Source organism: Rhinatrema bivittatum, chromosome 3 (genome assembly GCF_901001135.1).
Source record: "Rhinatrema bivittatum chromosome 3, aRhiBiv1.1, whole genome shotgun sequence".
NCBI lineage: Eukaryota > Metazoa > Chordata > Amphibia > Gymnophiona > Rhinatrematidae > Rhinatrema > Rhinatrema bivittatum.
Window position 1 is genome coordinate 184181909 of NC_042617.1, and position 27311 is coordinate 184209219.

At 43.3% G+C, this 27311-nt stretch overlaps 1 protein-coding gene across 1 annotated transcript in view; it reads left to right on the forward strand.

Moving 5' to 3' along the window:
- Positions 1 to 27311, forward strand: part of GREM2 (gremlin 2, DAN family BMP antagonist) — a 208787-nt gene that overhangs the window by 44058 nt on the left and 137418 nt on the right. The gene's annotated exons all lie outside the window — the stretch shown is intronic.

The following is a 27311-nucleotide window of genomic DNA, read 5'->3' on the forward strand; positions in this document are numbered from 1 at the left end:
GGGTAGCAGTTACTACCCTTAGCAGAAGGCATGGAGATCAAGACGCCTAACCAATTACTACCCTTAACGCCATGAAAAATGAAAAGAAACAGGAAGTTTTTATTTGTGCCGTATGAAAATGAGAGAAAGAAAAAACAAATCACCATGAAATTTGTTTTGGTTTCATTTTCTTTTCCGTTTTAGTATTTGCAAACAGCAAGAGCCAAAATGGAAAATGAAAAAAAATTAAAATTAAAAAAAAAAACCCCAGAACCCCACCTGAAAAGAAATAAGTGAGCATGCACATCCCTAATAAACATAACTTTCTATCAACTCTGTGAACGTACAGTACAGGGCTCCTTACTGATCTGCTGCTGTGTGGATCGAATCAGTATGCTGGCATAATTGTGGCTGCCCATCATGTGACCGGTGTAATCAATTTGCATGTTTGCCATTCAGCATGGAAATCAGAAGTTCGGCTCCAGTCACACAGTTTTTAGACAAGTTGCTCTTCATTCCATAGCATCATGAATCCTTTAAAAAAGTTGTAGGACCCACTCTTTAATAGATCACTTGGAAGAGACGCTGAGAAGATTTGGTTGCCACAGATGCCGCTGTCAGTTTTTCTCTGACTGGCTATTTTCACCTGTAAACATCAATATTTTGCAGCACTTTTGCTGATCAACATCTCTTTCCCATGATCAATGTGTTCAAATAGAAGACATTTACATAGTTCAATATATGAACCTGAACATGTGCATGTTATGAAAAGCTTATTAAATGCATGAATAGCTCATGTGTTACCTGTTTGTCTTCTCATCGGAGGCTTTTTGTCTTGCGCCTTTCTATTTGGCTCTTATGTGAGAGTTAACAAACATGGCCCTCACTATTTTTTGTTTTCTTTCTTCCAAATAGTAGCAAAATGTTTTCCTGATTTTTCTGGCATTTTCTTCCTTCATGCTGATTTCCTGTCTTTTATCTCTCCATTTCAAATTTCTTTGCTCCCAGTTTTCATCTCATCTTTTAAAGTACTTTGCAGTCTATTATTTTAAATCTATTCATCTTTTCCTTCTTCCAATCCTCTCCCTTGAGGGAGGTATGACCCTCAACTTCACGTTCTATCCTCCAGCACATGCTCTGGAAGATGCCCTATTGATTATTATTATTTAATCAGAATTTCTTGCAATAAATAACTGTATTAATTTGGAATATAGCTTTCACATTTCATGTCTGCTAGATGTATTGTTGCATTTGAACAATAAAAATATAAGATGACTAATTTTGCATGCCACCCTTAGCATTTCATCACAACTTTTTGATTCGTGCAAGATAGTTGTGATGAATAGGGCTTAGATCCTGTGCAGAATCTTTTGTTAATATTGTCGACACTCTTCACTGCTTGACAAGGCCTGAAATACCCTTCCAGCAGAGATGGTGGAGGCCAGCATTGTAATGGAAAACATGCTTGGGATAGATATAGACGGCTGTGGTAGGAACAAGGTTGAGAGGTCAGGTAAAAGAGAAGGGAGAGGAATCGGTGCTGATTTACATAGTAACATAATAATGATGGCAGAAAAGGACCAAATGGTCTATCCAGTCTGTCCAGTAAGCTTCTTATGGTAATTATCTGCTGCGCCAAACAGATTACCCCCAAGTTTCTCTTAAGGGTAGTCCATGCAGTTACCCTCAAGCCTTATGATAAGGCTACTAATATTACAATCAAAAACCAGGCAACTGTCAAACCCATAAAAAATTACTTCTAGCAACATTTTTACTGGGTGAGGGGCCTTCTTGAAAATTCAGGCAATGCTACTTGACTTGCTATGCCTTTGGACTTGGCCGTAGAAGCAGTCCTGTGCTTTTTCCCTTATGTCTGCATATCAGTACTCCAGAGTGTAAAAGTCAGGGCCCATGTTGGCTGCCGTCTGAATCCAATTCCCCCCTTTCACCCCCTGAAATTGGTATGACCAGCTACACAAAGAGGTAGAGAAGCAGAACGAAGGTCAACTGGACAGACCAGATGGGCCCATTATTCTTTATCTGTCATTGTTTGCTATCATCCATAGGAAAGTCTGCAGAAAGCAGAGGAGTTTCAGCTAATGCATAAACCTCGAATGAAGGAAGGAATCATTTGCTGCTGCTCTTTACAGTATGTTTTTTTCTCAGAACGGTTACAGGAAAACTCTCGTGACTCACTCTCACAAGCTATTTATCTGACTTGTTTCTTCGCCCTTACAACTGCAAAACAATTTTTTAAATTTCAAAAATAGCAAAAAAAAAATTATCTAATCAAACCTTAGCAACCAAAAAGAAGAACAAGAAGAACCTATCGCGCGACCGGTAATTGTAATTTTGTTTGGATGTGTGATCAGAAACACAAAGAAGTAAACCGCAATGCCAACCATGTGATCACTTTGTCCTATTACGATAATAGAATAATTGAGCTCTGAATCATTCTGCTGAACTCATTCCACCACAGCATGGTCTGGGCCCAAGGCAGAAACAGTAAGAAACGTTTCCAGCAATGCACAGTCCTTTAAATACAAACATTGCAGTAACCGTTAGACCATATGTCTCCGTATCAATAGTCATTCTCCTGCATTGAGCTTTTTGAGTTCTTGTATGACTTTTATCTGCTGCACATTAGAAATCCAAGCTATGACCCTATACAACACAAAACAATAATGTGGTTGCTCAGCAGCCAATTTTTTATAATGTCATTTTTTAAACCATAGAACAGATTAACATTAGACCCCATGGAAGCTCAGGAAAACCAATTGATTTCAAGGTCGTAGAGCTGGCTGTGCTCAGTTGTGCTTTTGCATTTTCAACAGTTTCTCGTGCTCAAGGCCGTCAAACATCAGGGAAGCTGATGTTATTTATTCTGATAGTGTGAAAAGCACGGCCACCTATAGACGGTAACTTTCAAACCAGCGCGCGGGTGCACATTTGCGCACGTACGATGGCCCACGCTCAGGGACACGGCCATTTCATAACATACGCATGCATATGTGTGCATGTTATAAAATAGTCTTGTCGCGCGCACATGTGCACTGAAGTTTAATTGGGTGCGCGCATGTGCGTGCAAATCCTGCTTCTACTGCGTAAATCGGGGGATTTTAAAAGGGGCGTGCGCCGACACCATTCCCAGTTCTACCAGTTCATCCCCGAGTCGCCCAGTTACGAGAGCGTTCCTCCAAACTCCCCCTAGTTTAATAACCTTCACTCCCCCCAGTTAGCTCCGACCCTTAAGACACCACAAATCTGCCCAGTTTTCTTTAATTTGTAACTTACATGCCATCCATAGCAGAAGCAAAGTTATGCGGCAGGCGACCTCAGCGCGTGCTGGAGTGCATAAATATTTATGTACACATCTCTGGTTTATGCCCTGAAATGCCCATGCCCCGCCCACACCATATGGTGTCTTGCCCCCTCTGTCATCTTCTCTCCACTTTGGGTCTTTCCTACAGAGTCTATGCAGACCATATCCAGCTCTTTTACTATCACAAAATCCTGGTCATTAACCACTCAATTTGTTTCCCTCTGTCTCTCATCCATCAAAGCATGGCTTACACATAATAGGCTAGCACTCGGACTTGGTAAAAGAGAAGTCAAAGGGTAAATATTCAACTGCTGAGTGGCTAGTCAAGTTAGCCGGATACACATATCTGGTTTTAACTGGGATATTCAGTAGTGTAGCCAAGGCACTGAATATATCTAGATAAGTTAGAGTTAGCTGGATATGTAGTATCCGATTAACTTTAGACCTGCCTGTTAAGTTAACCAGCAACTTGCTCCTCCCTGAAATGTCTACCTCCTGCCCCAGGAATGCCCTCAACTTACCTGGCTAAACTCTAGCTGGCTAGAATTTAGCTGGATAAGCCTTTTAAATATGCGGCTAAGTCATTTAGACAGATAACTTTCCCATTATCTGCTTAAATGTCGTTTGAATATGTACCCCGAGGTTATTAGGCCAGATATCACCATGTGAGGTACCACTCTCACTTCAATTTGATGCTCGCTCTATTCCCATTGTTAGTGCTGCCCATAGCCTCGGTGTTCAGTTTGACTCAGCTCTGTCCATGCAGACTCATGTTAAGACAATGATACACCCTTTATTTTACATCATTTCAGAATAGTATTACGATTACTAATACTTATATAACTTGATTAATGCAATTCTCCCTACATATATCTTCATACACTATTATTAAACGGTTACCATCAAACCAAATTTCTGTGGCAAGACTACTTAAAGGTTTGCTAAGGCATGAGCATATCATTCCATCCCTTCAGGCCCTACATTGGCTTCCCATAAAATATTGTATAAATGAGCATTACTTGTGTGCCCCCCCCCCCCACCCCCCTTGGTCTGAAATATGAATTACCCCTATGCTTGGGGTGGGAAGTACCACATGACAGATTATATTTACTAATATGATTTATCTTTGGATGGGGGATGAGATAGCGTCACCCTGATATTACAATCCTGTGCCCGTCCTAAACAGTCTCTCACAGATCAGATAAAATCATCACATCAGAATAAAACAGTAATTAATCCTTTTACTAGTATTGTGTAAGTAGACAATAAATCCAACCAGAACATAAAAAGGAAAAGTACAGCCATGGCAGTTTTCTTATTTTAAATTAAGCAATGCAGAAATAACACTGGAATGGACTGTTAGCCAGGACAACCAACATACTCATATGGATAGTAAAAAAAAATAAAATAAAGAACGCCAATAGAGAAAGGTCGGTGGGGGGACGGGGGGACAGTGAAGTACACAGCTTTCAAAAATTGTCTTTACTCCTGAGTACTCAAAAAAATGGAGGGGGGAAAACAGATCTATCCCAATGTCACCAGTTTGTAAAGGGTGCACCCTGTTCCAAACACAAAATTGTGTGGAAAGAAAAACAAGAAAGAAAACGAAGAAGTCCCTGTTGATGGTGGAACTGGTTAGATGACAAACCATATAGATAAGCACTGCAGTGTGTGAAAAGTCTCTCTCTCTCCTGGGGAGCTTCCCTAAATTGTTTACTTGGTACTAAACAGAAAGAAGTCCTGGTTTTAATCTCTTACATAAAGAGCACGGTCCATCAGTTTCTCTGTCCCTGCCCTATCTCATGTGTTTGTACCTGCCAGTCAGAGTTTATGCTCGACTCAGCTGAAAGGGTGAGGCAGTTAAGATGAGATACTGAATTTGTGACAAAAGGCAAGGAAATAAACCTTCTCCCTCCTCTGCTAAGATACTCTCTGTGCAAAGTTTACATTACTAAAATCAGTCTTTTAGGAGGGTGATCCAGTCATGTGCTCCTGGGCCTGGATATTTCGGGAAAGGAAGTCTCTCAGTCTTTCAGCTCCTGGCTCCTCTGTCCTCCTTTGGGACTTCACATGCAGCTCAGTTATGAAGCAAGAACAGCTGTCTGACTCTCTCTATTTCCTCAGAGCACAGACTTCTATCGCTCCTTCTTGATAATTAGTTCTTCAGTAGAAGAACAGATTGCAGAGCTGCCAGATACACTCCTCTCTTCCTGGCTCCTGGCTCTAACTCCTGGTCATCCCTGCCCCTTAGACACAGCCAACCAATTTGTGCTTTTTCTTCCTTAAATGGTCTCCCAGCATTCCTTTGACGTTTTCCTCTGCTGGCTATGTAGTGCTGTTTTCTGGGAATGCTAAACAGTATAACCTTTTTTCTACTTGTTAACACTGTGAGTGATGAATGCTGGTTCTTGCAGAACATTTGTCATTCACAAGAGAGCATACAGGGGTTTTTTGATGTATTTTTATATACATTCACTTAGGCTGCAGCGGCTTGCAGTCTCTGCAGAGTTGAAAACCCCTTTTTGACACATCCAAAACACATTACTAAGATCCAGATGCAGCTCGGTCCACATTGTGAGGCTCCAACACATCATAAGCTCATGGGGACAGTAACCTGGTTTATAGTAGCTTGCTACACTTGTGCACAATTTACTATACCATGTTACATTCCCTTGGACCACCAGTATACTCCAATTCTATGTCCCTGCAAGGATACTTCTCTCAGCCTCAGTCTCTATTGAAATTCCTTTGATTCAAGCAGCAAGACTGTCATGCGCACATGAAAGAGCTTTTTTCTCTCGCTGGTCCATCCTTCTGGAACACTCTGCCACAGCAGTCACACACACTCACTGACATCAAAGAATTCAAGAAGGCGTTAAAAACACATTTATCTAAGCTTGCCTTTTCCTTATGCACAGCCGACTGCCAACCCCCTCTGTAAAAGCACCATTACCGCTCTTAGCTAGCTTTACGATCATTTCAGGTCTTCGTTCCTTCTATGTTTGTAAAACACTTTATTTAACAGACATGAAACATAATAAGCAGATTCCTATTTAATGTTATTTTCTTATTGGTCTTGATTGTTCATTAGGAGGCAGATTTTATAAATCTGCGCACGCGCGAACAAGAGTACCACGCTTGCGGTGCCGCCCCCGAAACGCCGCGTCACGACCGCCACGCCCCCCGGCACGCCTCTCCATGCAAGCCCCGGGACTTGTGCGCGCCGCCGAGACTATACAAAATAGGCTCGGCGCGCGCAGGGGTAGTTTGGGGTAGGTTTTCGGGGGGTACACGCGTACCCCTTTGAAAATCTACCCCACTATGTATTTGATTTATGTGTGTAATGTTGTTACCCCCCTCCCCCCCCCCAAACTTTGGAGAGCATGGGCTAGAAGTAATTTTAAATAACTAAATAAACATTTTGATTGAGGGAAGCTTGGCAGCCAAAGGTTCATTTTTCTCACCTCTTTGTCCACTTCAGGAAAAGAAGAGCAATATTTAAAGCTTCCTTAACTGGTTTTGCTCAGGAGCTACTAGTGGTCTTCCTTCTGGTAGGCGGCAAACTGGCCAAATATTGCCCCATTTCAGAAAGTGTATTAAGACAAAATTAAAAATGAGGTTAACATGTATCCCAGGAATTTAGGGGACTAGAAAGAGGAAGATACTAGGACCATGGCCAGATTTAAGATTATGGCACCCTTAGGCAGATTAATGGTGGTTAGGAATTTCACCTGTGGAAATGAAAGAGCAGTGGAGCAGTCCCTGTTTTTGAGTGCTTCAGAATTTGGCACCCTAGGCAATAGTGTATGTTGTCTATTCCTAAAACTAGCCATGATAACTAGGACCCAGGAATAAATTCAGATTCCTCCATACACAACCTTGTATGCAGGAGGAGAGAGAGAGGGTGGGTGCTGGGTATATTAACCCTGCCAGCAGGATTTTACTGTTAGCTCTGTCAGTTTAGAGGAGTGGTGATGTCAGAGAGCTGAGAGGTTTTTTTTTGGTTTTTTTTTTTGGGGGGGGGGGGGGGAGGTTTAGAAGAAGTTGCTAAGAACAAAGGGAAGCTGCACATGTGGATCATGGCAGAAGGATCAGAGCCATTGGCAGAAGGTGGATAAAAACATGCACAATAAAGACTTTGAGCTTGGGCCTAGCTCTGTACCTACTGAAGGGTTGCTGCAGGTTTTGAATGTCATAGCAGCTCTTCTCTCAAGCTCATTATGGGTTGGCCAAGACAAAAAGGCCTTAGGTAAAACAGCAAATATCCTCGGTAGCGTATTCACAGGAGTTGTCAAGGATCCGATGTGACTTGATCTCAACTGAAGAGAGCTCGGCCACCAAAAAGAATCCGATGGCAGGGGAAGTTGGGAAGCAACCTAAAAATAGGCCTTACGTCACTGGCTCACTCAGTCATCTCTGTTTCTACTAATGATGGGAAAAATGTACTGCAATGAATGGGCCTCCCCCCGCAGCATAGTTTTGCACAATGATATCACCCCCGCCCCTCTTGCCAGAGCATGGGGATAGGAATGGCAGCATCAGACATTGTGTGAAAGGGTGGGGGCTGGAATCCGTGTTGGATTGGCCGTGTTTGGCCTTTGGTACAGCTAGATGCAGGTATCTGGCCTCTTTATCCAATTTAATACAGTATGAATGACCCTCATTATCCTGACTTCAGAAATAGATGGAATTGCGCTGAGAAAGCGCACTGAGCAATAAGCATGTTCCAACTGTGATATCCACTCAGACTAAGAGCAAAAGGTAAAAAAAATGCTTCGTCATATTTCAGTCACCAGGACCACCTCATTTATATGTACTATTTGCAAACCTCATAATGTAAGCTCCCAGCTCCTCGTTCTTATACAATGAAGCCCCCCCCCCCTCTCTAATAATAGAAGGCTCCTTACACAGCCAAACCTAGTACTTAGTATGTTGTGAGGGTGACTAAGTGTATGGGTGTGTCTCAGAGAGTAAAGGGCATTGGGGTTGTGTGTATGTGTATGTTTTTGAGAGTGGGGAGCATGGGTGTGGCCTTGATTGTGACATATGGATGTGATTCTCTGTGAGTGGAAGGGATTTATTTGTGGGTGGGTGGGTTTGTGGAGAAGGAGAGTAAATGGCAAGGTGGTCTCCTTGTGGTGCTCTCTCTCCTATTTCCCCCCCCCCCCCATACACATACTCTCTCTGCTTCCCTCCTCTTTCAAACCCCTTTCCTCTCACTCCTCAGCCTCTCTCCCCTCCTTTCCTCTCACTTGCTCTCTTCTCCAAGCTCCGTTTCCATCTCCTCATTCACACTCCCTTCCTGTCCTCTCACCCTCTTCCCTTTCCCTGGGGCAGAATGAGTGTGTGTTTGTCTGTGTGAGTGGAAAATGCATCTCAGTGAGCAGAGAGTATTGGGGGAGGGTCGCTTGTATGTGTATATCTGTGACTGTATCTCCTAATATGTGTGTTTGTGTGTGAATTGGGATAGGATGTGTCTCTAAGTGAGGGTGTGTGGAACCATGTGTCTCTGTGAGTGTGGATGTGAATGGAGGGAGGGAGTGAGGATCTCTGAGTGCGGGTTGTGTGATTGTGTGAGGGGGGTGTATGTGGGAGAGTGTGAGTGAGTATCAGGGTAATACAATTGTGGCAACTCTCTCTCTCACTCACTTTCCCCATTTACTTGTGCTCTCTCTCTACTTACCTCTCTTCTCACCCCTTTCCTCCATTCCTCTCTTTTCCTCTCTCACTCACACTCTTCTCTTCCCATCCTCATTCACAACCTTTCCCTTCTCCTTGTGACTCTCCCATCCACTCTCCATTTCCCTCCCCTGCTCACTCACACTTCCTTCCCATCCTCTCGTCTTCCCCTCCCATCCTCCTCCCCCCTTCCTTCCTCACACATGCACACTACCTTCCCCTCCTCCCATAACCCTGTCCCTTCTTTTCTCTCCTTCCTTTGTCTCTTCTCCTTCTTCTTCTGCTGACAGGGGTTGGGGACCCTGCCAGCACTACAACCCTTTGCCATATGGTAGTCTCTCTTTTGCTACTGATGGGGGGGGGGGGGGGGGAGGGGGTAGGGACCCCGTCAACATTGATGTACTACCACGAGTCCCCTTCTCCTCCTGCTGTTATGAGTGGGGACCTCATCAGTTTTGTTGCAGTCTGCCATGCTACCACATAGGACTTCCTTCTAATTGCCAGCTGGGGGTGAGGATCCCACCAGAATCGAGGCCCTCCACCATGCCAGATGTACTTTGTGAAGCCAGCCATACATATGCAGAGCCCGGTGATACCGGATGCCTTTTTAAAATTATATTATCATCTGGGATGTTAAAATATGATAATAAGCTAATTTTTGTTTTTATATTCAGAGAGACACACATAATGTCAACACCCTCATGTTGATGTTGGGTATTGGTAAAGTCAGTTTCCCTTTCCAGTAAAGGAAGAATCAGCATCAGGATAGGAAGGCAGCTCCATGGCTGCAGAAGTACACCTGAAGGAAACATTGGCCTATATGAATGATGAATGTATACAAGTTGTCCTTTTCTCTCATTCTATGAACACTTATCTGGTATCCTTTCTTGGATAAATGCATGACCCTATGTTGCAAATTATACTTCATTTTATGTTGTAGGCCTTTTCTGAAGTGATTATGTGAAGGGACAAGGACCGAAGTAGATTTTCTAAAGGTTTATGTGGTTAAAATGATCTTTTTACTTCTTAAATATAGGTGGTTAGAAATCCTCCTCTTTCCCACCCACATTCAGCTAGTATATGCCGGCTTACGCCAATGGACACAGTCATTTTATAACATACACGCGTATATGTGCACATGGTATAAAAGAGGCTGCATGCACATACATGAGTGCATGATTTTATATGGATGTCCGCATGAGTGCACAAATACCGCCTCTACTGTGTAAGTGGGGGAATTTAAGTATCACGCACACCAACTTAATTGCCAGTTTCCTCAGTTCATTCCCCAGTTAGCCCAGGTAAAGGATAGGACTTCCTAACCCTGCTAGTTAATTAGCCTTCCTTTTACCCTGTTAGCCTCTACCTTTATAACTTTGCTGACTAGCCCTGATTCTTTTGTTCCTGGACTTACACGCCATCCATAGCAGAAGTAAAGTGATGCGGTAGGGGACCCCTGCACACGCTTGTGCTTGTAAATACTTATGCACAGATTTCTTTGAGACCAAGCCCATGTCCCATCACTTTTTAGCAAAAAAATAAGTTTTGTGCATGTACGGGGAGATACACACATACTCGTGTGCTTTTTAAATTCCACGCCGTGGAACAACGATGGAAGCTAACTTAACAAAAAACACTTGTATCACAAATACTTATTTCTTTATACTATTGGTGCTTTCAGCATTTCATAATAGTATTTCATTACAATTTATATATAAATGTGGGACCTTCATAACACCCATGGTTTAACAAGCATAGACTTGTGTTTGCACCATTATGGGTCCTTTTTAATCATCGGTCCAATAGTTCAGTTTTGCAACAATTTTTTGGAGTTTTCAAACTTTTTCTTAAATGTCAAAAAGTGGTACTTCCCTTATGTTCCAGAGTCAAGAGTCCAAGTCTGATGTGTACACGTTTTGCGAGCCGCTGCTTCAGGGACTTCTCAAATTGACTCGCTCAGCCCAGCGTTCCTCAGAGTGATTGGCGGGGTGCTGCTACGGGAAATCTCCGGATTTTTTGTCAAGACAAATTTCTCAAATTCAGTAGGGGGTCCCTCTCTATATAATTCTGTGAATTAAAACTGTTTTAGTTTTCTATGCAATAAAGCCTCACATAACACATACATTTACACAATGCACATCCCGTATATCAAAAAGTGATGTGGGACCATCTTGCTTACCAGACCTGCCACCATTTTCTGCTTCAACATGAAGATGAATCCCAAACGAAAACGAGTCTGATTTATATCAGATTCACTGATCTCACCTGATGCCTGACATGTCATGATTTGACAGAAAAATCACATAAAATTGAACCACTCAATTTCCTTGTTGAGGCCATGTGGAGTAACTGACTGCAGTTAGTAGATACATTTTTGCTCACATTGTCTCAGGCGTTTAACCCTGTCGCCCTCTCTCCAATGAGAATTCACTATTTCCAATATTGTCCACCTTATATTATTGAAGTCATGATTAAGCTCTTTAAAATGTGCCACGAGGGGTTCTTCTATCCTGCTGGTTGGTTAAAAAGTTTGAACTCCTGCCTTAAATTCACCATGGAACAGCAGGGAATGGCTTGATACGGAGATCATGGAGGAGAAATGGAGTGAATTAGGGATCACGGAGTGAGGATGGAGTAAACCTAGTGGGCAAAAACAAACAAAGGGACAACCTTACGCCATGGAAAGATTTTATTAAAGAGCCCGACTCCGGCCGAGTTTCGCCAATCAAGCCTGCATCAGGGGCTCAAATCACAGCAGTTCTATATCCATAGGAGGTAGCATCATCAGAATATTTCACAGCTGGAGGGAGGACTATGCTAAAGAATAATGACTTAAGGTCAAGGAAAGAGTTAACTGCCCATCTCACCAATCAGTGGCCTTCTCCAGGAGCTCTGGATGTTAATGCTGTTGCCCTCGATACCTTGTTTTACCAAAAGAACAATGAGCAGTGGGATGAGTCCTTGTTTGCCATAGTTTTCTACTACATAGAATATGTAATCATCAACTGTGATTTGAGCCCCTGATGCAACCTTGATTGACGAAACTCGGCTGGAGTCGGGCTCTTTAATAAAATCTTTCCACGGCATAAAGTGGTCCCTTTGTTTTTGCCTTGGCTACGTGGGACCGCCTTCCGATTTGTTTTGGTAAACCTAGTGGGGTCTGGGAAGTAGAGAGGGACAGAGTAAACTAGGGACAGAGGAGAAGGGAGGGGAAGGGAGGGAGGGATAGACTGAACTAGGGATGGAGCAGGGGAGGGAGGGAGTGAACTTGGGATTGCAGGGGGGAGGAAGGACAGATTGAACTGAGGATGGAGGGGAGGGAGGGAATGAACCAATAGGGGACTGGGGTGGAGGAAGGGAGGGTCAGAATGAACTGGGGATTAGGGGAAGAAAGGGCCAATCAGAGAGGAGAGGAGGGAGGGAGGAACAGAGTCAACTGGGAAGGGAGGGCGTGAATTGGGGGGGGGGGGGGAAAGAGGAGTAAACTGGCGATCACAGGTGGAGGAAGAGAGGGATGGAATCCGGGCAGAAGTGAACAGGGTTAGTGAAGCACTGGGGGGGGGAAACCAGGGCTTTTGATGGAGAAGGGAGGAGAACCAGGATGGGTAAGGTGATCAGGTATGAGGGAAGAAGTGAAAGAGTGAGAATGAGGGATCAGAGGGTCTTTGGATATGGAAAGTGGATGGCAATGTGACTGGGGGGACTGGGGCTTCCTTCCTTCTCCTTCTCCTCCACCTTCATCCCTAGTCCTCTCTCTTTCCTCCTCCTCTTCCACCCAATCCCCATTACTTATTTCTCCCTCCTCCATCTCTCCCCTCCCTCCTTTCTTCCCATTCCCTTTCGTTCCCATTCTCAATTTGTCATCCTTTCCTCTCTCTACCTCTGTCTTCTTCCATCCCTTATCGCTCTAACCCTCCTGCCTAAGATTCCTTCTTAATTCCCTTCCTCTGCAATCTCCTCTCATCCATTCTCAGATCCCTTACTCTGCTTCCTCCCTATCCCCAATCACTAAAATTAATTTTTTCCTCTAATAAAGAGCCAAATTAACTGGGCACAGAAATGTCAGAAAAAGACTATTTTTATAAAGCTAAAAGCATATATTTGAATTGCAAATATATGCAAAATTATTCAAATTTAATAGCTGCAGAATTTTGAAAATTTTGCCACAGGAAGCCAGGCCAGTGGGGAGGAGGGTGTCTGGTTTTAAGGTAATTTTATGTGCTTTATTGAGTTTCTTGAGATCATGGTTATTCTCTTCTGGTTTCATCTTTGCTGGCCATATACCAGCATTTTCTAGGAAGGGAAGCTGCTCATTTAGGGGTAGATTTTATAACATGTGCGCGCACTACCTGGCGCGTGCATATGTACACCCAATTTTATAACTTGCGTGCGCAAGTTATAAAATTCAGGATCGGCGCGCACAAGGGGGTGCACAATTGTGCACCTTGCGTGCACCGAGCTGCGCTGTCTTCCCCCGTTCCCTTCCCCCTATCCTAACCTTCCCACCCCTTCCCCTAACCTTTCCCCCCCCCAGCCCTACTCTAACTCCCCCAAAATCTTTATTTCACCTTTTGCCCCTGCCTGGAGGCAGGCGCAAAATGGCCGCCGTGTCAGAAGCCTCTGGCCATGCCCTCGCCCCGCCCCCTCCTCTTTTTGCAAGCCCCGGGACTTACACACCTCCTGGGGCTTTATGCGCGTCGCCGGGCCTTTTGAAAATAGGCCCGGCGCGCAAAACTCTTTTCCTTAGATTCTAATGTTTACTAGTACAGAGTTAACAGTATGCTATACTTTACCATGATGCTGTGGCATTATCATATCAATTGTCATTCTCTGCCTCTTGCTCTACCTTCATCTGATTCTAGGAGCTGATATAACTGATATTCCATATCTGTAGTGTAGCAATTGTAGTTTAATGTTTCATAAAGGTTTAACAGTCTTCTGATTTTATACTTTCTTATTTAGATAATGACATCCTCAGACTCAAGATGGAAAAGGCAAGGAAAGAGCAGATTTTTTGCACATCATGTAGATGGCTGGCATGCTGGAATAATCCCTTTCCCCCTGCAGAGTCATTGGAATAAAGAAAACCTTGTGTCATATTTTCCTTTTCTCAGTTGTTTTCTGTTTAGTTCTATGGGCTTTGGTGATCTATGTGTACATGAATCCATGGGCATTATAGTGTGATATTTGTTATATTCATATTGATTAAGAAAGATATGTTTGCATGTAAAACTCTTGATCATAGATTTACCCTTCACCCTATTCATCCCTGATCTCACTTTCACAAGCATACACTACTGAAACCTAACCTGCACCTAGTCACTTCTGCTTCCACTTTCACACCCACACAGGCCTCAAGACTGAACAGAAACCATGAAGAACACAAAATGTCAGTTAAAAAAAAAAAAAGCATTAAATATAATTAAGACAACAACAACAAAACTATACCTGGATATCCTAAAATTATCCAGAAACGTTTAGCTGGCTAATTTTAGAACAGGTGTATGGGTTAACTAGAGTTAGCTGCCTAACGGGCCGATACAGTAAATTTCGCGGGAGAGCGGGTGAATGCTCCCTCTCCCAGCGCACGCACAGGCCACTCTCCTGTGCGCGATTCAGTATTCAAATTAGGGTCGGCGGTAAAAATAGGTAAAAAGAGGCGCTATGGATACTAGCGCGTCCCTAGCGCCTCTTTTTGGACAGGAGCGGCAGCTGTCAGCGGGTTTGACAGTCGACGCTCAATTTTGCCAGCATCGGTTCTCAAACCCGCTGACAGCCACGGGTTCGGAAACCGGACGCCGGCAAAATTGAGCGTCCGGTTTTCAACCCACGAGCCTGGACCTCAGACATTAATATCGCCATGATATTAAGTCAGAGGGTGCACAGAAAAGCAATTTTTACTGCTTTTCTGTGCACTTTCCCGGTGCCCGGAGAAATTAGCGCCTACCTTTGGGTAGGCGCTAATTTCTGAAAGTAAAATGTGCAGCTTGGCTGCACATTTTCCTTTCTGAATTGCGCGGGAATACCTAATAGGGCCATCAACATGCATTTGCATGTTGCGGGTGCTATTAGGTTCGGGTGGGTTGGACGTGCGTTTTTGACTCCTTACTGAATAAGGGGGTAACGCTAGCGCGTCGAAAACGCACATCCAATTGCGGGTTAACAGTGCGCTCCACTGGAGCGCACTGTACTGTATCTGCCTGTAAGTGATCCAGCTAACTCTAAATGTCAGGGTTAGCCGGATAACTTCTGGCTAATTCAGATTCTCCCTGGAACACCTCTGAACTGAGCCTAACGTATCCGGCCAAATTCTAGCCAGCTAAATAGTTATGTGGCTAGAATTTAGCCCAATAAGTGGCCACAGTTTTATTTAGCCGGATAATTTCTTAGTTATCTGGCTAAATGTGTTTGAATATGGAGCCCCATATTAAAGCCCCATATTAAAGAAATGGAAATTCTATCCAAACCAGATCTGCAAGGAGAGGCAGTTCCATAGCAAATGGGCTGTGATAATAATGCCCTAGCCCACAGCCAGATCCTCCAAACCACCCCTAACAGCATGATCACTATTTTGGAACTTTTTTTTTTTTATTACCATTCATAAGTTACATTTTTTTTGTATTTTAATGTGCTTGTTAAATTTGTTTTCTGAGTGCCTGTTATTCTAGTAATCCAAGTTTTTATTGCTAAAGCCCTTTTTCCTATTCAGGCAGCTAAACTTTCTCTCCAATCAGTCCTCAATACAAAGATTCTTTAAGTTTGAAATGATTTATTGTACAGGTAAATTCTACTTACAATTGTTGCATTTCAAACTTGAGCTCCTAGGCAAAGATCTTTGGTAACTGGAGATGAGGCAGGAGAAGGGGGATGGGAGTCTCTTGTGTTGCAGGAGTTGGTTTATGGTAGAAGTAGGAAGCATGAGGGATATGAGGCTGACTTTTTCAGAAAACAAGATCAGAAACAATATTTGGAAATATAATATTGATCAGCATATAATGAAAGAATCATATAAACATTACAATACGCAATATTCATTATTATGACACTACTCCGAAAAGTGAGAGGGCAATTTTGAAACTGATGAAGGAACTTGCAGTCCTGCTGGTATTACACGCTCATTTTCAAAGGGAAATTCCTCACAACCTACCCAGCACCACAATTTGGGTACCAAAGTAACTTTGTACTTTCTACCTGCATGACAGCAGGTATGAAGTATGCAATACTTTGAGTCCCCCCATCAATCCCTGCCCCCTTTCTTCATCCAGGTAAAAGTGTAATGCATTGTGAAGGGCATGAATGATTGTGCAGGCAATGAGGAAGGATAACTAGCAAAGGGGAGAGGGAGGTTTGTATGCCCGTTTAACAATAGAAATCCCTTTGAATACTGCCCCCTAATTCGGTTCCATTATTCTTAAACATTTCGATGTGGTAGTTTATTTAAATCAGATGCATGATTATAAAATCATCTTCCACTAAGGCCACATGATGGAAAAGGCAAATAATATCCTTCACAGATTCCCCAGTGAAGCAATTTGAGAGTACAGGAAATAAATGACAACAAATATAGGTCTTTTCCTGGACTGATAAATAAATGTAATCATCAGAGACACATTAAGCTAGTAATAGGGATTTTTTATTTTATGTTATCTGTAGGATTTGTACTCTCTCTTTCTGTACTGACACTAATTCATGTTCCTGGCCAAGGACTGAACAGCTGATATTGACCAGGGATCCTATTAAGGTTTCCTGTTGGTATGAAGCTAACTACTAAGGCAGGGGTAGCCAACCCCGGTCCTCGAGAGCCACAAACAGGCCAGGTTTTCAGGATATCCATAACGAATATGCATGAGATAGATTTGTATGCACTACTTCTGTTATATGCAAATCTATCTCATGCATAATCATTGTGGATATCCTGAGAACGTGGCCTGTTTGTGGATCTTGAGCACCCTAATGCATGACCATACTATCCCTGTACTAAGGACTGGAAACTAGCTTCAGAGATTCAGTGCAATGCTTATCTTTTGCTAGCTGAGATAACGCAGTACTTCAACAAGCCACAAGTCCATCAAGGAGAAATAGGGCAGTGAAGACAGTTCACGATATTTGCAAGAGTTTAAAAGCATTACACGGAGGCTGGTGTTGCATTTCATAACCTGTTGGGATCACACTAGCGCAAAGAATAAACCAGCCAGAAACACAGCAAGGAGAGGGGGAAAAAATATTCCAACCAATCCAGGCTGGTTCCTGCTGGGCCAATCAGGGAACAGAGGGCAGAACAGAACAAAAGTATATTAACAGAGAGAAGTAAGCCTTGGAAGGCAGCTAGCTCACTTTAATGGCTTATTTACTAAAGCGTGTTAATATATTAACACATGTTAAACACCCATGTTAACAGCAATGCACAAAAGCTTGTGTTCCCCTTAACACCCTCACAAATGCTTTAATGAACAAAAAATGGTAATATGCTGCATCACAAGCAAATTCTTGTAAAGCAGCTCATTATGATTCACAAAAGGGTTACCAAAAATTGATTAACCCATGCAATTTTCATTAACTCTGCATGTAAATGTTAACATTTAAGTAAACCATGGGTGGTGTAGTTAACTTTGTGTGTTAGCCACCGCTGGATAATATGGAGACTGAGAGACTCCATTCCACCTCGGGTGAACAGAAAGGCCTCCATAGGGCAAAGATCCTAAATGACAAAATGGCCCTCTTAGCCCCCCTCCCCTTCAAGTGACAATTATGGTGGTCTCTTCAGCCCATACCTCCACTGTGTAAAGAAGGCTAACCCCAGGTCAAATGAAGATCCTGGTCTCCCTCCATCCTCTGAAGTCTAAGAGCCCCCTGCCTATTCCATCAGTTAGTGTGAAGCTGGTGAATGGGGCAGGAGCAGGGCCTGTGGAAGTGGATTTGGCGCCCTAGGTGAGCCTTCTGCCTTGCTGGCCCCCCCCCCCCCCCCCCCCCCCCCCGGGTCGCACCGCTCCCCCCCCGGTTTCGGCCCCGACTCCTACCTCAATCTCGATCACGTCAACTGACTGTGTGGTTTTCTGGGTCACGAGCAGGTTGGGCACTGCTCGTGGCCCACCAAATCTCCACTCTTCTTTGCCACCGCTTACGGCCCCATATGGCTCGCACTCAATGGCGCACCAAGGGTCTCTGGCACCCGGGGCCAATGTATTTGTGTGCCTCTCCAGCATCCCCCCTTAATCCTTCTTGTACGAATGCTTAAGGTCACAGAAAATCAGTGGCGTCTCTAGACAGAAGAATTTTTTTTTGGGGGGAGCCAAAATGACATTTCTTCATCACACCCACCTCTATAGCATGGATCCTGCTTTAAAACTGGTTATATAATAAAAGTGTTAATAAAAAAGTCCAAAGGGTCTTCTGCGTAATTTAAAAAAGCTGGCCAGTTTCACACTATAAAATTATTTGATAGCCTCATTCAACTAATTCTATATGGCTATGAGAGTGAAGTCTGGAATATATAGGAAGGGACAGAATGTCAATACAAATCCTGCACCTCCAGTTCTGTAACTCTGTGCATCCACTGAAATTCCCCCAAACAATGGAGCTTGGATGTTTCCCTTACAGCTCATCATACTAAAAGATATTTTCAAATTCTGGTGTCACCTCACAGTAACAGCAGCACAAACACCTTTCACTGTCAGACACATTGTGAACCAACACAAAACCCCGCAAAAAAGACACTCAAAATCTATATTGCAATCCCATCATAACATAACAGTAATAACACCAAGGACTCAAACAACAATAACCCTACATGTGAATAAGCAAGGGTAAATATTACACTGGGTCCTAGAATACCAATACACCACCTACTGAGGAAACAAAACAAACCTGATTGCTATAGATCCCTATACAGACACTACATGCTAGCAGAATCTCTTATCATGGTCACACACAGAATGCAGAGACAGACCCTCACCAAATACAGAATACAAAATAAAGGAGCACAAACTAGACAAAAACTGAAATGGAAACACCAAGAAGCCAGACTCTGTGTATTAACAATGGAAAACAGAACCACCATTCCTCATAAAATAAATAAAATCAAGAAACATAAAGCATCAGTTATAATAGTAAAACCATACTAATAAAAGAATATTTTAAAACTACTGATAAATAGAATTTCTATTAATTAAAATCATATACATTTTTTACAATTTCCCAAACACCAATAAAATATTTAAAACAGCACATATCAAATAACACCCAATAATTAAAACTAATAAGGATTTTAAAAAGCCCCTGCTACCCATACGTGGGAGCTCTTGATTTCCAGTCACCCTGATATTGTCGAGGATTAGGAGGTTATCCTCTCTCTCTCACACATACACTGTCACATACATACACATTCATGATAAAGGGGATGGAACAGCTCCCCTATGAGGAAAGGCTGAAGAGGTTAGGGCTGTTCAGCTTGGAGAAGAGACGGCTGAGGGGGGATATGATAGAGGTCTTTAAGATCATGAGAGGTCTTGAACGAGTAGATGTGACTCGGTTATTTACACTTTCGAATAATAGAAGGACTAGGGGGCATTCCATGAAGTTAGCAAGTAACACATTTAAGACTAATCGGAGAACATTCTTTTTCACTCAACGCACAATAAAGCTCTGTAATTTGTTGCCAGAGAAGGTAGTTAGTGTAGCTGGGTTCAAAAAAGGTTTGGATAAGTTCTTGGAGGAGAAGTCCATTAATGGCTATTAATCAATTATACTTAGGGAATAGCCACTGCTATTAATTGCATCAGTAGCATGGGTTCTTCTTAGTGTTTGGGTAATTGCCAGGTTCTTGTGGCCTGGTTTTGGCCTCTGTTGGAAACAGGATACTGGGCTTGATGGACCCTTGGTCTGACCCAGCATGGCAATTTCTTATGTTCTTATACCCACCATAACTTCTTGCTCTCACAGACACTGACACACTCTCAGGCCTAAGACACCCTCTCCCCCTCCACACACACACACACCCACACAAACTCTTACTCCCCTTATTTTCTCATACACACTCATGCTCTCACTCTCACTGGCTCCCTCACATACACACAAATACACACACCCAAGCAAGCTCCCAGTCATTCTCACACACACACACACACACACACACACACACACACACACACACACACACACCCTGACTCCCAGGCAGGCTCCCATTCATTTTCATACCACTCCCTCCCCATCCCCCAGACATGCACACATTCATTCTCACACACACACACACACACACACCCCCCGAGGCAGGCACCAATTCATTCTCATACACATATACACCACACACAGGCCGGCATCTATTCTCACACATACAAACCCCAGGAAGACACCCATATATTCTCATACACAGACACACCCTCAGGCAGGCACCCATGCATTCACACACATACACCCCCAGGCAGACTCCCATTCATACACATGTACACACTAAAGGCAGACCTCCTCTCTTTCTTTTGCCAGCAACCTCGGAGCCTCTCTCATTCCTCTGCTGCCACTGTCACTGATGCCACATGGCTATTGGGGAGGCGCTGATTGCTGCTATTGGCACTGAAGCCCATTCTGCTGCCTCCTCTGTGCAGGCCCTGTGGGTTTCCACTTCCTCCATGCTGATCTCGTACATTGTGAGATCCACATAGAGAAAGTGCTACTCTTGCACTTTACCAAAGATTACTTGTGCCAATCAGTAAAAAGTAATTTTTATTTTTTTTTACCTTTGCTGTCTGATCTTAGTTTTCTAATTGGTTGGTCACAGGCTTTTTTGTTCCACCTTCCCTTTCTTATTTTTTTGCCAATTTCTTTTATATTATCTTTTTTTCTATTTCTTTTCCCTCCATCTATCTTCTTCCCTCAAACAGAACATGCTGTCTGACTCGCACACACACAGGCTCTCTCTCACTCCCACATGCTGCCTTGCTCAAGCACAGGCTCTCACTCTCACATGCTGTCTCTCTCTCTCACACACACACACACACACACACACACACACACACACACACACAGGTTCTCACATGCTGTGTCTGCAAACATTCAGGTCCTCACTCCCACACACAATCTCTCAACTCATCTCATACATACACAATCACTCTACAGGCCCTCAGCCTCTCTCTTGCCTCTGGGCCTCCTCTTCACGGGTCGCCACAGGATGGGCTCTGCAGCAGTCCTGATCTTCTCGGGCCGCCCGCAATGTGGGATCCGCGGCGGCGGCCCTGCTACCAGGCCTCCTCCTCTTCTCAGCCCGCTGCAACTTGAGATTCGCGGATGACTATAAACGCTGCTCCTCCTCTACACGCAGCTGATGATGATGCTGCTCCTGCTCCTCCTTCCTGCTCGCGCGGCTCCGGCAACGTTTTCTTCTGGGGCCGCGCTGGCAGGAAGGAGGAGGAGCACCTGCAGGTTTGGACGCAACCTTTTTCTTTGGGCCGTGGTATTGCGAGCCCCACCACGGCCCTGCCGATCTTCCCGCTGTGTGGTCCGGCACACAGCACAGCACAGCACAGCACAACACAGCGGTAGTTCACTGCTCAGCCGCCAGTGGGATGAGGTCCACCGGTGGCCGCATTGGCTCCCCCTGACCTCCCCTCGGAATACCACTACTCGGCACCCCCCAATGCTCGGCACCGTAGGCCCAGGCCTAGGTCGCCTAGTGCTTCCACCGGCCCTGGGCAGGAGGAAAGAGATGGCACCCTTCTGGCCCTCTAGCTCTATCAAGCAAAATGGCACTGACCAACCTCATGCAGTTCTTTGACTTCCCAGGGCAGGAGAATATTACCAGCGTCGTACAATTCTTTTCTCTTTCAAATGACCTTAGGAAAACTCTGGCGATGGAAAAAAAAAAACCACATTGGAAAGTATGAAATCATTGTCACTATACCAGTAATAGAGTGTATACTATAGTTGAAAAATAGATTGCTTTCCTTGGCAAAACTACAAGGAAGAATTTATGATCTTCAGCTGTCAGGAACTTTTGATATGCACTTCAGTAGCACAGTGCAAAACTCAATTGATCAAAAAATATGCTAAAAAAAAAAAAAAGTGTTGAATGCAGAACAAATGTATAAGTATTCCACACACTGGAAGACTCTTGGTGACATGTTTTAACATCAAGCCGTTCAGAATAACAAAATATGACTAAGTGTGAGGTGAGGCCTGAGGTGGCTATTTGTCTTGTGTTAAGCTGCAGTCTTGGCTGTTTCCTGGATCTAAAAGTGACAGAAGCCTCACGGGAAGGACACAGGCATGCACAATAAACAGATTTGGAGCAATGATAAATATTAACGTTCTGGAGCAAGCTTACAATGAATGGTTTTGGTTTTATTTGGGGGGTGGGGATGAGTTTGCTCATGGCAGCTAATATTGACAGAATGTTTTTAGATCTAGATTCAAAAGCATGATAGAGATTTCCTAACTTTGCATCACTGATCAAAAATGGAACATAAAATTGCATTATAATTGCATTTCAGCTAACGAAATAGAATGCACTGCTACTGGGGTAAACGTTGCCGTGTAATGGAAACTGGTTTTAAAATACATATTTACAATAAACTAGCCCATATCAGACAGAATGCTAGCAATGGCTAGACTTCCTGAAATCTTAAGAGGCTGATATTCTGAAGATCTATGTAGTTGAAATTGGCTTTTACTTTCATAAATCGCTCCTTTTGTCCAGGTATCTGTATGCACAATATTGCGGCGTGGACGAAAATTGGGGGCAGGGCTGACAGCGTGGTGAGTTTATCTGGCTGAATCTGAGCGAATAAGATGATCCACATAAGTAGCAGGAGTGCATCTGAGTGGAACGGCATGCCCTCTCTCAGATTTCTCCAGATATTCGGCCACATTTGTAAGAACGGATAAATGCAGCTGAATATTCAGACACGCCCGCTTAACTCTGCCTGCCAGCCGCCTGGCCCACTGAATACCAGGATCTCAGCAATTTTATTAAAACTAAATTATGAAATAAAGCAAAATTTTCACTTTCATTACCTTTACCTTTTCGGGGGGCTGGCAGTTTCTCTTGGGTTCCCAGGTCAATCGTCATCATCCTTTATTTGACTACAGTAACCATGTGTCTTCATTTGCAATTACCCAAAGGGCATCCCCTATTTTCATATTTCTCCACCCCATCTCTCCCCCCTCCCTGTGTGCCTCCTAGGCTAGGAGGCACAAAACTCCAATTCCTCGGCTAATGTGCACCCTAAGAGGTAAATCACAAAAGCCCGTCGCACGCATTAATTAGGGGATGCGTGAAGAAGTTGGGCTCGCGCACGCTGAGCGGATTTTGAAAGCCACCGAGATATGCGCATATCTCCCGCAGCGCGCACATCTCAAAGGTTTTAAATAACGAGTGGGCGTGGCTAAGGTCTGGGCCTGGCATGGGTGTTTCGGTGAGTGAACATAAGATGTGGCGTAAACAGTGTCATGACCCGGCTCGTGCTGAGGCCCCTTGTTGCATGGATGCCAATCTAGTTAAAAAAGAAAGAATGCTAGGCAGATCTGCGAGGTTTAAAGGGTCAGGGCTAACTGGGGCAATGAAGGCTATAAAACCTTGGATGAAGGCTATAAAACCTGGACGACCTCTCTCTTAACTGGGTGAACTGGAGATGAACTGGTGAAACTGGGAATGGCATTAGTGTACGCCCCTTTTAAAATCCTCCGATTTGCACGGTAGAAGCAGGATTTGCGCGCACCCGCTTAAAATTTGGCACACGTGCGCCTGGCAAGGTTAATGGCCGAGAGCAGCACTTGCCACCGGGCCACTGGACCAGCCCTTCATGATCATTATTATATACTGATGCAGTCTATTCGCAAGGACCTGCCAACATCCTCAAAAAGCCTTGATTTGTGAATCCTTTCCAAACTCTGTTTCAATTTTGCATTTTGGCATCTTGCAAAAGTAGCAGAATAAGAGCATTGCAACTTTCCATTTCAACCCCCCCCCCCCAAAAAAAAAAATATAGGCATGTGCTGTGGAGTTTCCTGATATTGTCTCACCACTATATCTTGACCTAATGGATCTTCAGTGTCACCAAACCTGCAGAAATCGTGCAGGCATAATTTTCAAATACTGGTATCTGTGCTGCACATACAGATTTCTATAAGGTTACCATCATAAAGTAATTTTATGCCACTGACTTCAGTTATAATACATTGGCCACTCTTTGCACTCAGATTTGGCATACACAGACCAGTTCAGATTAAATCACATGTCGCATGAGCATAATTTAGCATTTGGGATTTGGGAAAAGGATTTGGGAAAAGACAAAAAAAAAAAAAAAGTAATTCATCCATGTGATTTACCCACAATGCATTTCCATGGAGGCATTCCCAGTGAGGGATCAAGCAAAGGATGCATCAACGCACATAGTTTTTCTTTTTGCTGGAAAAATTATCTACAGAAAAAGCAGGTGCATGTGTCTCCTTCTTTGGACTATTTTCAAAGGAAAAGTCCACATATACTTTTCTTCTCAGAACTGGAGCAAAATTTGCAGATCAAAGTATCAGTGGACTTTGCACCTGTCTGCCCAGTTTTAAAAACTGCCTCCCAAATTTTGTTTTCAACTCTTCAGCTGAGGAATCAAGTGACCTTTAACCCACATTGGAATCACATCGAATCTCGGTCATTTATGCAAATTGGTATTTCTGAAACTTTCTTGAATCAAATACTATTCAAATCAGCTAAGCTGGTAACAGTCCAAACTGGATAACAGAATTGGAATCAGAGCTGGGTCATAGTAAAGCCAACCATCCCTTTTATTTATTTAGTTAGATAGTTATTTTTCCCATTTTAACTGAAAAAAGCAAGAAAATTCTTACATTAGAAAACAAATAACACATCTAGACATTTTCCAAAAGAAATAACAAGCATCGTATTTAAACTAAGCAATGCTTCTTTTGCAAGCCCACAAGACAGGGAGGAATCCAAGGAAAACTTATGAGTGAAGAAGCCATCATCCATCTTTAAATTTTTTAAAATAATAGTATTTGCAAATTATTATTATTGTTGTCCAAGCATCCACAAATATCTTCTGCCTCTACCGCATTGAAGTGATGAGGTGTACAGAGACTTGAGGCCCGATTTCTGCCCCTATGCTGCTGAAAATCTGTGTATTGATTCTAGTAATTTTTTAAAATCTATATATTCTACCTTTCATGACACATTAATACAGATTACACTCAGATACTGTTAGCATTTCCCTGTCCCCAGAGGGCTTTCAATCTAAGGGTTTGATTTACTAAGGCTTTTCTCTCAGAGGGGTAGATATGCAAATGCTGCTTAGCTGGATAAGTCAAACTTATCCAGCTAAGAGACTGCTGCTGAATATCTGGCTATACCACAAATTTTAAAAATGTAGTCAAGTAGGAGGAGTAAATGAAAATGCTCAACATTGTGTGCGATAGCTAACGCATGCTATTGTGGGATTTAATGCCAGAAATAACTATACCTTTTTTTCCTGGGTGTTATGCCTGAAAATGTATTGCAAATTGTGTTTTGGGTAGGGAGAGAGAGAATATGCCTCTAGGGAGGAACACAAATTAGTCAACTTTTTATACCACTGTAAGAGAGGCCATTCTGAACTCAAGGTGAGGTTTTGGTGGTGAGCTAGGTTCTGGGGAGCAGTTTTACATGCACAGTCAGAGGTACGAACAGCGCAGTAGGCAGTAGTGAAGATTTTATGTGATTTGGAATGAGGAAAGGTAAAAAAAGATGAGATTTGCACAATGTACTCTCAACCTAGCTTGATGCACTCTGTACCTAGCTGCTATCAAGCTAGGTCGAGAGTACAATGTACAAATCTCATCTTTGTGTACCTTTCATCATTCCAAATCACACATCTTCACTGATATCTATTGTGCTGTTTGTACCTCTGACTGTGCATTTAAATTTACCCCCCAAAACCTAGGCCACTACCAAAACCTCACCCTGAGTTACCAGTTGCCCCTCTTCCAGGTGTATAAATAGTTTACTTAAATGAGAGCATTATAAAGAGTCTGTCTATCTGTCTCTCTCTCTCTCACCAGAAGCAGCCATGGAATAAATTTAACACATATTGAGCTAAAATAGCTATGCTGTATCAGGAAAATTACCATGCACCTTTTTTTTTTTAAATCACAAGTGCTATTTTTCGCAATTTTATAGCAAAATGATAAATCTAGTGGTTAGCCAGATAAGTAGCGATATTCAGCCTTATCCAGTTATGTTTACCAGATAAGTTAGACGTGGCCTATAGCAGATCTAAAATAACCCAGACAAGCTTATCCAGATAACTTTAATACTTATTCGTGTATATTCAGTGCCATTGCCTTGTTGCTAAATATCCCATGTAAATTAGCCTGATAAGTCTTATCCGGCTATTTAACAAAGCTGTATAGCTTTAAATATTGGCCTATTAGTGTCTATGTGAAAAATACTTACAGGCTGATACAGTACAGTACGCTCCTGTGGCGCGCACTGTTAGCCCAGGTTTGGACGCGCGTTTTCGACGCACTAGCTTTACCCCTTATACAGTAAGGGGTAATAGCGTGTCGAAAACGTGCGTCCAACCCCCCGAAACTAATAGCGCCCGCAACATGCAAATGCATGTTGATGGCCCTGTTAGTTATTCCCATGCGATACAGAAAGTAAAATTTGCAGCCAAGCCGCACATTTTACTTTCAGAAATTAACGCCTGCCCAAAGGCTGGTGTTAATTTTGGCCAGCATCGAAAAACTGCTTTTCTGTACACCCTCCAACTTAATATCATAGCGATATTAAGTTGGAGACCCCAAAAGTAAAAAAAAATTTAAAATTTAAAAAATTAAAAATTTTTAAATCGGCCCGTGGGTCGGAAGACGGACGCTCAATTATGCCGGTGTCTGTTTTCCGAACCCGTGGCTGTCAGCGGGTTTGAGAACCGACGCCGGAAAAATTGAGCGCCGGCTGTCAAACCCGTTGACAGCCACCGCTCCTGTCAAAAAGGAGGCACTAGGGACGCGCTAGTGTCCCTAGCGCATCCTTTTACTGTGGGCCCTAATTTGCATAGGCCACCCTCCTGAATCGCGCGCCCAGGAGAGTGGCCTGTGCGTGCGCCGGGAGAGCGGGCGCTCGCCAGCTCTCCCGCATGTTTTTCTGTATTGGCGTGTTAATAAATTAAACTCTAAGCTCAGGCAATGGGGTGAAGTGACTTGCCCAGGGTCACAAGGAGCAGCAGTGGGATTTTAAACCCTGGTTTCCCTGGTTCTTACCCTGCTGCTTTAACTACTAGGCTACTCCTCCCCCCGTAAAGAGCATATTTATTTTTTTATTTTATTTAAAATACTTGTATTCTGCAACTTC